This window comes from Hordeum vulgare, chromosome 6H (assembly GCF_904849725.1).
Source record: "Hordeum vulgare subsp. vulgare chromosome 6H, MorexV3_pseudomolecules_assembly, whole genome shotgun sequence".
NCBI classification, from domain to species: Eukaryota; Viridiplantae; Streptophyta; class Magnoliopsida; order Poales; family Poaceae; genus Hordeum; species Hordeum vulgare.
In genome coordinates this window covers 524117142-524131440 of record NC_058523.1, presented here as the reverse complement: position 1 = coordinate 524131440, position 14299 = coordinate 524117142, and positions in this window count along the sequence as shown.

The window sequence follows — 14299 nt, the reverse complement described above, 5'->3', positions numbered from 1 at the left end:
CGACGTTTACATAACACCACTAGAGGAAAACAACATACAACACATCAAAATATCGAACGAATACCAAATTCACATGACTACTTATAGCATGACTTATCCCATGTCCTCAGGAACGAAAGTAACTACTCAAAAATCATAATAATAATCATGACCAGAGAGGTAATGAGTAGCATCAAAGATCTGAACATAAACTCTTCCACCAAGTAATCCCAATAGCATCAACTAGAAAGAGTAATTAACACTACTAGCAACCTTACAAGTACCAATCGGAGTCGCGAGACGGAGATTGGTTACAAGGGATGAACTAGGATTTGGAGATGAGATGGTGCTGATGAAGATATTGATGGTGATGAGTCCCCTCCGACGAGAGGAGTGTTGGTGATGACGATGGCAACGATTTCCCCCTCCGGGAGGGAAGTTTCCCCGGCAGGATCGTCCTGCCGGAGCTCTAGATTGGTTCTGCTCAAGTTCCGCCTCGTGGCGGCGACGAATCCTTCGAAAAGCCTCTTCCTGTTTTTTTTTGGGACGAAACCCTTCTTTTAGCAAAAGAGGGGAGCCAGAGGGCCAAGTGAGAGCCCACAAACTATATCGTAGCCAAATACATACCACCCAGTTTCACCTATCAGCAGAAGAAGAAATTCTTCTTTGATTTGAGACACTACTTTTGGGATGATCCTCACCTTTATAAGGAAGAAGTAGATGGGGTTATTAGATGTTGTGTGCCTGAACATGAACAGGGACATATCCTGCAGAAGTGTCATTCCGAAGCCTACGGAGGACACCATGCTGGAGATAGAACTGCACATAAGGTATTGCAATCAGGTTTCTATTGGCCCACTCTCTTCAAGGATGCTCGTAAGTTTGTCTTGTCTTGTGACGAATGCCAAAGGATAGGGAACATCAGTAAGCATCAAGAGATGCCTATGAACTATTCACTTGTCACTGAACCATTTGATGTCTGAGGCTTTGATTTTATGGGACCCTTCCCGAGTTCCAATGGGTACACTTACATCTTAGTTGCTGTGGATTACGTTACTAAGTGGGTAGAAGCTATCCCCACTAAAAATGTTGATCACCACACCTCTATTAAGATGCTTAAAGAAGTCATTTTCCCAAGATTTGGAGTCCCTAGATACTTGATGACTGATGGCGGTTCACACTTCATTCATGGTGTTTTCCGCAAGATGGTAGCTAAGTATGATGTCAACCATAGAGTTGCATCTCCTTATCATCCTCAGTCTAGTGGTCAAGTAGAGTTGAGTAATAGGGAGATCAAGTTGATCCTACAAAAGACCGTCAATAGATCTCGAAAGAACTGGTCTAGCAAACTTGACGACGCGCTATGGGCTTATAGGACTTCTCATAAGAATCCCATGGGCATGTCACCGTATAAAATGGTTTACGGTAAGGCCTGTCATTTACCTCTTGAGCTGGAACACAAACCTTATTGGGCAATCAAAGATATCAACTTTGATTTCAAACTTGCCGGTGAGAAGCGGTTGTTTGATATCAGCTCGTTGGATGAATGAAGGGCCCAGGCATATGAGAATGCCAAGTTGTTCAAGGAAAAGGTTAAGAGATGGCACGACAAACGAATAAAGAAACGAGAGTTCAATGTAGGTGATTATGTCTTGCTATACAATTCTCGTTTGAGATTCTTTGCAGGCAAGCTTCTCTCTAAATGGGAAGGTCCCTATGTTGTCGAGGAAGTATATCGTTCTGGTGCCATCAAAATCAACAACACGAAAGCAAATTTTCCTAGAGTGGTAAATGGGCAAAGAATCAAGCATTACATCTCTGGTACTCCCATAAATGTTGAGACCAATATCATCAATGTCATAACTCCAGAGGAGTACATAAGGGATGTTTATCAGCCTGTTTTAGACCTTGAAAACGAAGATGTATCTGTTTCGGTAAGAAATTGGACTCCGATACTTTTTCCAATAGGAAATTTCCTCCGTTTTGGAATTTTTGGAAAATTAGAAAAATAAAAAAGCAGTCGTGAGAGCGAACGAGGCATCCACAAGCCCCCACTCCGCCACCACCCCCTGGTGGCGGTGGGCAAGCTTGTGGGCACCTCGTGTGCCTCCCGGACTCCGTTTTCTTGCGGAGGACTCCTCCTGGCCCAGAAAAAGTCAATATATAGTCGCCCGAAGGTTTTGATCTCCATATCGTGCAGTTTTCCTCTGTTTTCGTTTCGAGCTTGTTGTCTGCCGCAGATTTAGGTCAAGATGTCTTCTCAAGATTCAGAAGAATAGATCTATGTGGCTGATGATCGTGCTAACTCTAGGATTAATGGGGACTTGGAACCATATGGCTGTACCACTGATGAGGAAGAGGACTATGAGCCCAAAGGGAAGGAGCCAACGAGATCCGATGAAGAGGAGGCTCCTCTACCTCAACCTGCAAACACCCATGTGGAGTTCAACAAGTCAAGCCTCCCTGACCATAGGAAGAAGCCTAAGACCTTGTTTATCCCTTCTCATTTCTTGCAGGAGAGTAAGCAGGAGCTTTGCCATAGAGTTTTGAAACTTGAGGATGAAAATGACGATCTAAGGGAGCAAAACTTTTTGCTCAAGTGGAAATTAGACAAGCTCAAGACTGCTCCAACAACACCACCATCAGCACCAAAGGAAGACAACTATGCATTGGTATGGGCAATCCCTTTGGCTTCTGCCAAGCTTGGGGGAGTTGCCCTGGTATCGTATCACCTTTATATCTTTTTCTTTTACCTTTGTTTTAATTCTTTCCTTTTTTAGTTTTTATTTCTTCTTTTAGAGGAATAAGTCTTTAGTTTTTAGTTTGAGTCTTTTGCTTTTGTCTCTCCCCCGATGTATTCGAGCTTACAAGCTATATAATAAAGAGTGTCTTAGTCAAGGGCTTTGCTTTGTGCCATGATCAAAAGTATGAAAAGAACGATAGCATGAAAGATCATGAGACGATCTTATGGAAAGTGATAACTTCACTTATGACACGTATGATGATTGAAACTTGTTCAGAATAAATCAACATAGACCTCAGTCATTGTTGCAATTAATAAGAAGTAATAAGGAAAGAGAGGATCACATATAAATATATCATCTTAGACACTTTTTACAATTGTGAGCACTCACCAAACTATTACATGCCTAGGAGTAGATGTTGGACAAGGAAGACAACATAATGAATTGTGTTTGCTTGGTTCCAAACAATGTTATATGATTAGAGATCCCTTAGCATGTGATGATTGTTTCCACCTCATATTAGCCAAAACTCCCGCACCAAGTAGAGATACTACTTGTGCATCCATAAACCTCCAACCAGTTTTGCCATGAGAGTCCACCATACCTACCTATGGATTGAATAAGATCCTTCAAGTAAGTTGTCATCGGTGCAAGCAATAAAAATTGCTCTCTAATATGTATGATCTATTAGTGTGTGGAAAATAAGCTTTGTACGAACCTGTGATGAGGAAGACATAAAAGCGACACACTGCATAATAAAGTTCTTTATCACAGGAGGCAATACAAAGTGACGTTCCTCCGCACTAAGAGGACACGCATTCAAACCTCAAAAGAGCATGACAACCTCTGCTTCCCTCTGCGAAGGGCCTATCTTGTACCTTTACTTTTTACCCTTGTAAGAGTCATGGTGATCTTCACCAATTCCCTTTTTGCCTTTGTCTTGGCTACCGTCACATGTTTGGGAAAGATCTATATTCATATATCAACTTGGAGTTGAGTACTCATGCTTTATTGTTGTTGACTTTACCCTTGAGGTAAACCGTTGGGAGGCAAAACTATAAGCCCCTATCTTCCTCTGTGTCCAGCTGAAACTTTGACACGATGAGTACCACGTGAGTTGTAACAATTGTGGAAAACAAAAGAGATGATTGAGTATGTGGGTTTGCCTTACGAGCTCTATTTGACTCTTTCTGATGTTGTGATAAATTGCAATTGCTTCAATGACTATGGATTATTGTTGGTTACTTCTCGGTAAGATTTTTGCTTCATGCTTTGCTTTGTGAAGGAATTGTTACTTTCCCATAAGAATCTTTATGATATATTGTTGTGCTATGTGTGATCATGATGCCCTCATGTGTGTATTACGTTTTATCGACATCTTCATCCCTCAACATGTGGACATGTTTATGGAACTTGGTTTTCGCTTGAGGACAAGCGAGGTCTAAGCTTGGGGGAGTTGATACGTCCATTTTGCATCATGCTTTCATGTTGATATTTATTGCCTTTTTGGGCTGTTATATTACTTGTGGTACCATATTTATGCCTTTTCTCTCTTATTTTGCAAGGTTTATTTGAAGAGGGAGAATTCAGGCAGCTGGAATTCTGGACTGGAAAAGGAGCAAATCCTAGTCCACTATTCTGCACATCTCCAAATGCCCTAAAAAGTTACGTGGATTTTTTCTGGAATATATTAAAAATACTGGGTGAAAGAACTACCGGAGGGGGCCACCAGGGCTCCACAAGCTTGCCCACCGCCACCACCCCCCTGGTGGCGTATGGCAGGCTTGTTGGCTGCTTGACGGCCCACTAGCCCCGCTCTTTTGCTATATGAAGCATCCTGGTCTGGAAAAAATCAATAGGGAGCTTTTTCGTGGTTTCGCCGCCGCCACGAGGCGGAACTTGAGCAGATCCAATCTAGAGCTCCGGCAGGACGATCCTGCCGGGGAAACTTCCCTCCCGGAGGGGGAAATCGTCGCCATCGTCATCACCAACACTCCTCTCATCGGACGGGAGGCATCTTCATCAACATCTTCATCAGCACCATCTCCTCTCCAATCCCTAGTTCATCTCTTGTAACCAATCATCGTCTCGCGACTCCCATCGGTACTTGTAAGGTTGCTAGTAGTGTTGATTACTCTTTGTAGTTGATGCTAGTTGGATTATTTAGTGGAAGAGTTTATGTTCAGATCCTTGATGATATTCATTACACCTCTGGTCATGATTATGATTATGTCTTGTGAGTAGTTACTTTTGTTCCTGAGGACATGGGATAAGTCATGCTGATAATAGTCATGTGAATTTGATATTCGTTCGGTATTTTGATATGTTGTATGTTGTTTTTCCTCTAGTGGTGTTATGTGAACGTAGACTACATAACAATTCACCATATTTGGGCCTAGAGGAAGGCATTGGGAAGTAGTAAGTAGATGATGGGTTGCTGGAGTGACAGAAGCTTAAACCCCAGTCTATGCGTTGCTTTGTGAGGGGCTGATTTGGATCCACTAGTTTAATGCTATGGTTAGACTTTGTCTTAATTCTTATTTTGTAGTTGCGGATACTTGCGAGAGAGGTTAATCATAAGTGGGATGCTTGTCCAAGTAAGGGCACTACCCAAGTGCTGGTCCACCCACATATCAAACTATCAAAGTAACGAACGTGAATCATATGAACATGATGAAACTAGCATGACAGAAATTCCCGTCTGTCCTTGGGAGCGTTTTTCCTCCTATAAGACTTTGTTCAGGCTTGTCCCTTGCTACAAAAGGGATTGGGCCACTTGCTGCACCGTTGCTACTACTTGTTACTTGTTACTCTTTGCTTGCTACGTTTCACCTCGCTACACAATCACTTGTTACCGCTACTTTCAGTGCTTGTAGTTATTACCTTGCTGAAATCCGTTTATCAGAGCCTTCTGCTCCTCGTTGGGTTCTACACTTTTACTTATCGAAAGGACTACGATCAAGACTCTTTTCTGGCGCCGTTGTCGGGGAGTGAAGCGCCTTTGGTAAGTGGAAATTGGTAAGGAAACATCTATATATTGTGCTAAAATTTATTGTCACTTGTCACTATGGAAACTATTTCTTTGAGGAGTTTGTTTGGGGTATCTTCACCATGAACGGAAGCACGAGGAGTTTCTCCTCAACCCGAGGTACATACTGAAAGTATATTTTCTGAAATTCCTTTGGGTATGCTTGAGAAACTGCTAGCTAATCCTTTCACAGGAGATGGATCTTCACATCCAGATTTGCATCTAATCTATGTAGATGAAGTTTGTGGTTTATTTCTTGCAGGTTTGCCTGAGGATGAGGTAAATAAGAAAGTCTTTCCTTTATCTTTGAAGGATAAGGCGTTGACATGGTATAGGCTATGTGATGATACTGGATCATGGGGCTACAATCGGTTGAAATTGGAATTTCATCAAAAGTTCTATCCTATGCATTTAGTACATCGTGATCAGAACATTATTTATACCTTTTGGCCTCGTGATAGGGAAAGCATAGCTCAAGCTTGGTGGAGGCTTAAATCAATGCTACATTCATGCCCCAATCATGAGCTCTCGAGGGAAATCATCACTCAAAACTTTTATGCTCTGCTTTCTCATGAAGATCGTACCATGCTTGACACTTCTTGTGTCGGTTCTTTTATGAAGAAGGATATTGATCACAAGTGGAATTTATTGGATAGAATCAAATGCAACTCTGAATATTGGGAGCTGGAGGAAGGTAAGGAATCAGGTATGAATTTCCAATTTGATTGCATTAAATCTTTTGTTGAGACAAACACTTCTAGAGATTTTAGCGCTAAGTATGGACTTGACTCTGAGATAGTAGCTTCTCTATGTGAATCTTTTGCTGCTCATGTTGATCTTCCCAAAGAGAAGTGGTTTAAATATCATCCTCCTATAGAAAGCAACATAGCCAAAACCAATCTAGTTGAGGATAAAATCATAGCTTTTAGTGATCCTGTTGTTCCTTGTGCTTACACTGAGAAACCACCTTACCCTGCTAGGATAAAGGATTATTCTAAAGCTCCAACTATGATACGTAGGGGTTACATTAGACCACTTGCACCCCCTGGGGAGATTAGAGTTGAACCTAGTGTTGCTATTATCAAAGATCTCTTAGCCGAAGACATAGACGGGCATACTCAATCATCTTTTCATTCTCTACAATTGCTACAACTCACGTGGTACTTATGAGATCAAAGTTTCAGCTGGACACAAAGAAAGATAGGGGCTTATAGTTTCGCCTCCCAACCATTTACCTCAAGGGTAATGTCAACAACAATAATTCATGAATACTTACTTCCAAGTTGACATATGAATATAGATCTTTCCCAAGCATATGACTTTAGCCAAGATAAAGGCGAAATAAGGAATTGGTGAAGATCACCATGACTCTTTCAAGGGCAAAAATAAAGGTAAAAGATAGCCCCTTCGCAGAGGGAAGCAGAGGTTGTCATGCACTTTTGAGGTTTGGATGTGTGTCCTCTTAGTGCGGAGGAACGTCACTTTATATTGCCTCCTGTGATAAAGAACTTTATTATGCAGTCTGTCGCTTTTATGTCTTCGTCATCACCGGTTCGTACAAAGCTTATTTTCCACACACTAATAGATCATACATATTAGGGAGCAATTTTTATTGCTTGCGCCAATGACAACTTACTTGAGGGATCTTATTCAATCCATAGGTAGGTATGGTGGACTCTCATGGCAAAACTGGGTTGAAGGTTTATGGATGCACAAGTAGTATCCCTACTCAGTGCGGGAGTGTTGGCTGATATGAGGTGGAAGAAATCGTCACATGCTAAGGTATCTCTAGTCATATAACATTGTTCGGAACCAAGCAAACACAATTCATTATGTTGTCTTCCTTGTCCAACATCTACTTCTAAGCATGTAATAGTTTAGTGAGTGTTCACAATCATAGATGGTTGTCAAAGATGATATATTTATATGTGAACCTCTCCTTCTTTATCACTTCCTATTAATTGCAACAATGACCAAGGTATACATTTGTCTACCCTCAACAAGTTTCAACCATCATTCTTTTTATATGTGAAGCCATCACTTCCCATAAGATCATTACATGATCTTTCATGCTTTTGTTCTGTTCTCATTCTTTTGATCATGGCATGAAGCAAGGCCCTTAACTAAGACACTCTTTATTATATGGCTCACGAGCTCGAATACATCGGGGGTGACACAAAGCAAAACTCAATCCTAAAACACTAAGACCTTTATTCTACTAGAGAAAGAATAAAACCGAAAAGGAACGAACTAAGAAAAGGTAAAGGCAAAAGATGTGATGGTGATACGATACCGGGGCAACTCCCCCAAGCTTGGCACAAGCCAAGGGGATTGCCCATACCCATGCTCAGTTGTCTTCCTTTGGGGGTGATGGTGGTGGAGTTGTTGCAACATGGGCTTGATCCTCTGTCTTCCAAGGCATAGGTGCTCCATCATGGAAAGATGACCGAGTCTCTGGAATCCTCAAATCTGCAGCCAACCGTATTGATTTAAATCTATACTCATAATCACAGTTTTGATTCTGCAGGTCATAGATCTGGGCTTGGAGGTGATCAATTCTGTCATAGAGCCTGGAGAGGTGCTTCCCAATGTCATTGGCATCGATCTTGTGCTTGTTGGTGAACTCTGTGATCATCATGTGGTTGGCGCTGAGTCCAGGCTCCACCATCCCTTGGCAGTTGAAGACATGTTGCTCCATTGCTTCGAGCCTCACCTCCATGCTTCCGGTCTTCTTGGGCCCCTCAACATCACGGATGTGCAACATCCCCTCACGCATCTCAATAGATTGAGGGTGTTGCAGCACTCCCGTGAGGTAGGGATTGATGACCTTCTCGAAGATCTTGTCCTTTGGAGCTTTTGGGGACGTCATATCGATCTAGATCTGCAGCAGAAACACGCTCGAAACGAAAACAGAGGAAATTTGCGTGATACGAGGGTCAGACCTTTCAGGAGAATATATAATGATTTTTTCCAGACCAGAAGGAGTACTCCGCAAGAAAACGGAGTCCGGGAGGCACACGAGGTGGCCACAATCCCCACAGGCACGGCCAGGGGGGTGTGATGACCCACAAGCGTATGTGATCGCAGCAGTTTTCGAGGGTAGAGTATTCAACCCAAATTTGTTGGTTCGCCAAAGAAGACGCGAAAGAATATTCTCAAGTATTAGCAACTAAGTTTGTCAGATTCAACCACACCTGAAAGATTAGTGTCTGCAAGCAAAGTATCAGTAGCAAAGTAGTATGATAGCAACTATGACAGAAATGATCTGTTGACAAGGCAGACTATTCCTAATGGTTGTATCAATGGCGCCAGTGTTGCACGTGGGCGAGTAACTATTCTTCCCCGACAACAGTGTCGGAAAATATCTTGCAACAAGTAACAACGCAGTAGCAAGGAACAGCAGTAGCAGCAACAACAGAGTAACAACAGTAGTAGCAAAGTGACAGCAGTAGCAGCAAAGTGGCCCAATCCCTTTTGTAGCAAGCCACAAGCCTAGGAAAAGTAACGTAGCAAGAACCAGTAGTAAAAGTCTCGTAGGCAGTGGATCGGTGATTGATGAGTATGACAGATGTGATTGATCATGTAACAACTATAACACGGAGAGATAAGTAACTAGCTCCTGTTCGTCAATCTAATGTAGGCATGTATTTCGTATGTAGTCATACGTGCTTAGGGAAAAGAACTTTTATGACATCTATTGTCCATCCCTCCCGTGGCAGCGCGGTCCTAATGGAAACTACGGGATATTAAGGTTCTCCTTTTAATAAAGAACCGGACCAACGCATTAACACGTGGTGAATACATGAACTCCTCATACTATGGTCATCTCCGGGAGTGGTTCCGGCTATTGTCACTCCGGGGTTGCCGGGTCATAACACATAGTAGGTGACTACAAATTGCAAGATAGGATCTAAAACACACATATATTGGCGACAACATAATAGGTTCAGATCTGAAATCATGGCACTCGGGCCCTAGTGACAAGCATTAAGCGTAGAAAAGTAGTAGCAACATCAATCTAGAACATACTGGATACTAGGGATCAATCCCCGTCAAAAACTAACTCGATTACATGATAGATCTCATCCAACTCATCACCGTCCAGCAAGCATACGATGAGATTACTCACGAACGGTGAAGAGCATCATGGAATTGTCGATGGAGGAAGGTTGATGACGACGATTTCCCCTCTCCGGAGCCCGAAACGGACTCCAGATCTGCCCTCCAGATGAAGAAGAGGATGTGGTGGTGCCTCCGTATCGCAAAACACGATGAAACCTTCTCTCTCAGTTTTTTCGAGCGAGACGGAAGATATAGAGCTGAGTTTGGGGGCGGTGGAGCCACGTGGGCCCCACAAGCCCTCACGGCGCGGCCAGGGGGGGTGGTCGCGGCCTGTGGGATTGTGGCCTACTGGTCCACCTCCTCCGGTGGATCTTTTATTCTTTTATTCCAGAAAAAATCTCCGTAAATTTTCAGGACATTCCGAGAACTTTAATTTCTGCACAAAAACAACACCATGGCAATTCTGCTGAAAACAGCGTTAGTCCGGGTTAGTTCCATTCAAATCATGCAAGTTAGAGTCCAAAACAAGGGCAAAAGAGTTCGGAAAAGTAGATACGACGGAGAAGTATCAACTCCCCCAAGCTTAAAGCCTTGATTGTCCTCAAGCAACTCAGTTGACAAACTGAGAGAGACAAAAGAAAAACTTTGACGAACTCTGTTTGATCTTGTGGTTGCAACTATGTCTAACTCATAACCAGAATTTCAGCAAGATCATAAGCAAACCACATAAGCAAATGACATCTAAGTCTCACGGTAAACTCATATCAATGGCATAATCAACTAGCGAGCAAATAATAAGTCTCAAACGTCAACACTTCAATCAAAACAACATGAAGCAGTACAAATAGATGGTATCCTGCTAACTCTTTCTGAGACTGCAAAACATAAATGCAGAGCACCTTCAAAGACCAAGGGCTGACTAAACATTTTAATTCAAGGCCATGAAGATCCAGTCACGGTCATACTCAACACAGTTAGAAGCAAAGCATAGAAATGATAGAGGTGCTCTCTAATTGGTGCTTTTGTAAGAGGAGGATGACTCAACAGGAACATAAATACACAGGCCCTTCGCAGAGGGAAGCATTGATTTGCAGAGGTGCCAGAGCTCAAGCTTTTAAAACAGAGATAATAATTTTTGGGTGGCATGCTCTCATTGTCAACGCAGTGACTAAGAGTTCTCAACATCTTCAACGCTACACATGCTATAGGCGGTTCCTAAACTGAAAAGTAAAGTTTTGACTCCCCCACCACCAATCAATCACACTCCACGGCTAGCCGAATCCTCGGGTACCGTCCAAACCAACATCAATCCTGGGGGAGTTTTGTGTGCAATTATCTTTTCGATTTGAGCATGGAACTGGGAATTCCAATTACTGGCCCCTTTCTCGTGAATGATAGTGAATAAACACATATCGAGGATAACACGCCTAGCATGGAAGATACCAATAGCCCTCTGTCACAACATGAGCGGTTCGGGCATGCAAAACATATTATTTCTTGAAGATTTAGAGAGTGGCACATGCAAATTTACTTGGAACGGCAGGTAGATACCGCAAATAGGTAGGTATGGTGGACTCATATGGATCAACTTTGGGCTTATGGAGGTGGATGCACAAGCAGTATTCCCGCTTAGTACAAGTGAAGGCTAGCAAAAGACTGGGAAGCGACAAACTAGAGAGCGACAACACTCATCAAAATGCATTGAGATTAACTAACATTGAATGCAAGCATGAAGAGGACATATATCACCATGAAGATGAATATCATTGAGGCTATGTTGATTTTGTTTCAACTACATGCGCAAATATGCGCCAAGTCAAGCCACTTGAATCCTTCAAAGGAGGATACCATCCTATCATACTACATCATAGTCATCTCAACATTCATGTGGGCATCCAAGACAAACCATTATAAGCTCCTAGCTAAGTAAGCATGGCATAAGCAACTATGATCTCTAAGTTGTCATTGCAAACATGTTTCTCTCACAACAAAGCTGAATCAGGCATGATGAGCTAGTCATATTTACAAAAACAAAATAGATCGAGTTCATACCAGCTTTTCCAGGCTCAGTCACTTCATCATATATCGTCATTATTGCCTTTCACTTGCATGACCGAACTATGCGAACAATAATAAGTGTGCTCGTGCATTGGACTAAAGCTGGAATCTGCAGGCAAACACAAAGGAGAAGACAAAGTAATATGGCTCTTTGAAAGCTAAACAGGTATGCATGCAAGAGCCACTAAACATTGTAACCAATATCTTCTACCTTGACCCAAATAAAAAGAAAACTATCTACACGGGAAAGCTCCCAACAAGCAAAAGAAGAAAAGAAAATCTTTTTGGGTTTTCTCAAACTAGAGACACACGAAAAGAAAACAAGAAAAAGAAAATAAACTAACATGGATGATACAGTTGCAAAGTGTGAACACCGGCAAACAAAGTGAAAGCATAAGCAAGAATGTAAAGTCGGTGAGAACACGTACTCCCCCAAGCTTAGGATTTTGGCCTAACTTGGTCTACTCCCAAGGATGGTCCTGGCGAAACCCAAAATCATAATCGGGGTTATACGGGAGCGCTGCAGCCACTGCTTGAATAGCTACCTCACGGAGACGGGCAGCCTTCGCCTCCCTCTCATACTCCTCTGCCTCTCCTCTCGTTATGTAATATCTCTGTTTTACCTGAAAATCAGAGAAAGCAGGAGCAGGAAAGGTAATATGGAAAATACGCTACCGATTAAATATCAATCGGTATAGGAGGGATTCATCATCCCTCTCAAGGAACTGGTAGCGTGTCAAAGCGACGCGGTCAAGGAAAGCTGTGTGGAGCGGGGAATCTCCTTCGCGGATGGTACTCCAAGAAAATTTGCTATGCGAGTGGCATAGATCCCACCAAAGAAATCCCCTTCAATTGCATTCTGATTCAGCCTCCTTGCTATAATAGTTCCCATGTTGAAGCTTTTGTCACCCGTCACTGCGCTCTTAAGAATACTAAGGTCGGGTGCGCAGAGGTGACAATGCTCAATCTTTCCATTAATGCATCTGCCTATGAAGAGGGCAAAGTAATGCAAGGCAGCAAAATGAATACTCCCCATGGTAGCTTGCGTAATGTCTCTAGTTTCTCCAACAGTAATACCAGAGCAAAAAATCTCTAACCGAAGATTTAGGAGGATCATTGAGGCTACCCCAAGTAGGTATTTTGCAAATTCTGTTGAAATCCTCTAAATCCATGGTATACGGTTTATCATAGAGATCAAACAGTACCGATGGCTCACGGCCAGCGGAAAATTTGAATCTACGAACAAAAGAGGTAGTGAGAGCAACATACTGTTCACATTTATTGGAGATGAATTCTTCGAGTCCGACGTTGTGAACAAGTGCATCAAACTCATCTTTGAAACCTGCCTCAATCATAAATTCATCAGAAGGCCATTCACATGGTTGTATCTGCACGTCCCTTGGTTTGTAAGGATCTGGCTCCTGAATCGCAAGACGGGGACCTCTCTTGCTTGAGGAACCACCATGAAAGTTTCTCGTGAACATCTTCCTTTTCTGAAATTTTCAGTGACCCAAAGGAAAAATGAACAAGGCTCAACTAAACTCGTAGCAACTACTCCCACAAGTGCCTAGAGACCATATTACGCATCAAAACTACTTGGGACCAGCTAGAATCAGCATGCAAAGCTCAAGAACATGGTCACCAAGGCAGCAAAAATACGTGGAGCATAAGGCACTAGAGCAAAAACTAATTGGACCAATGGAGGTGTCACTTACCAAGGTGTAATTTCCCGAAAACAGTTCGGAGAACGGTGATTTGAGCAAAGAGATCGAAAATCCCAACAAAAGGAGCAAGAACACGGGTTTGAGCTGCGAAACGATTTTTTCTGGAGGTAGGAGAAGCAGATGAGAGCAAGAATCAGTGGAGGGGGTGCCTGTGGGCCCCACGAGCCTGGGTGACGCGGCCATGGGGTGCCCGCGCCCCTAGGGCTTGTGGCCCACTGGTGTGGCCCCCACACAGACTCTTTGTCCCAGTACTTTTCAAAAAATCCAGCAAAAATCATACTTGATTTTCAAGATGTTCGGAGAACTTTTATTTTCAGGGTACTTTTCTACCGACGCTAAGACAGAAAACAGGGAAAACTAAACTAAATCTATCATTTTTCTTCTAAGCAACCTAAAGTGAAAGCTTGGAACAGAGGTTTGTGACTCCTTGATTCATCCATCTCATGGTCATCGAAAGAAATCCGTCAATGGGGTTGATCAAATCCCCTCGACAAAACTTCTCGAATCGCAAAAGAGAACGGAGAGTTTTCAAATAGTCACTAGGTCACCTCAATGGGGATGTGTATCGCCCCAACAAGCAAATCATACTTCATCTTGACACGAGGTATAGGGCATTCAAAGCTCCCAATAAGAATCGATGAAGTTTTTTCGATAGCATTGATGCAATGTACTCGATATTGTTTCTCCGAAAAGTGCACCGTATG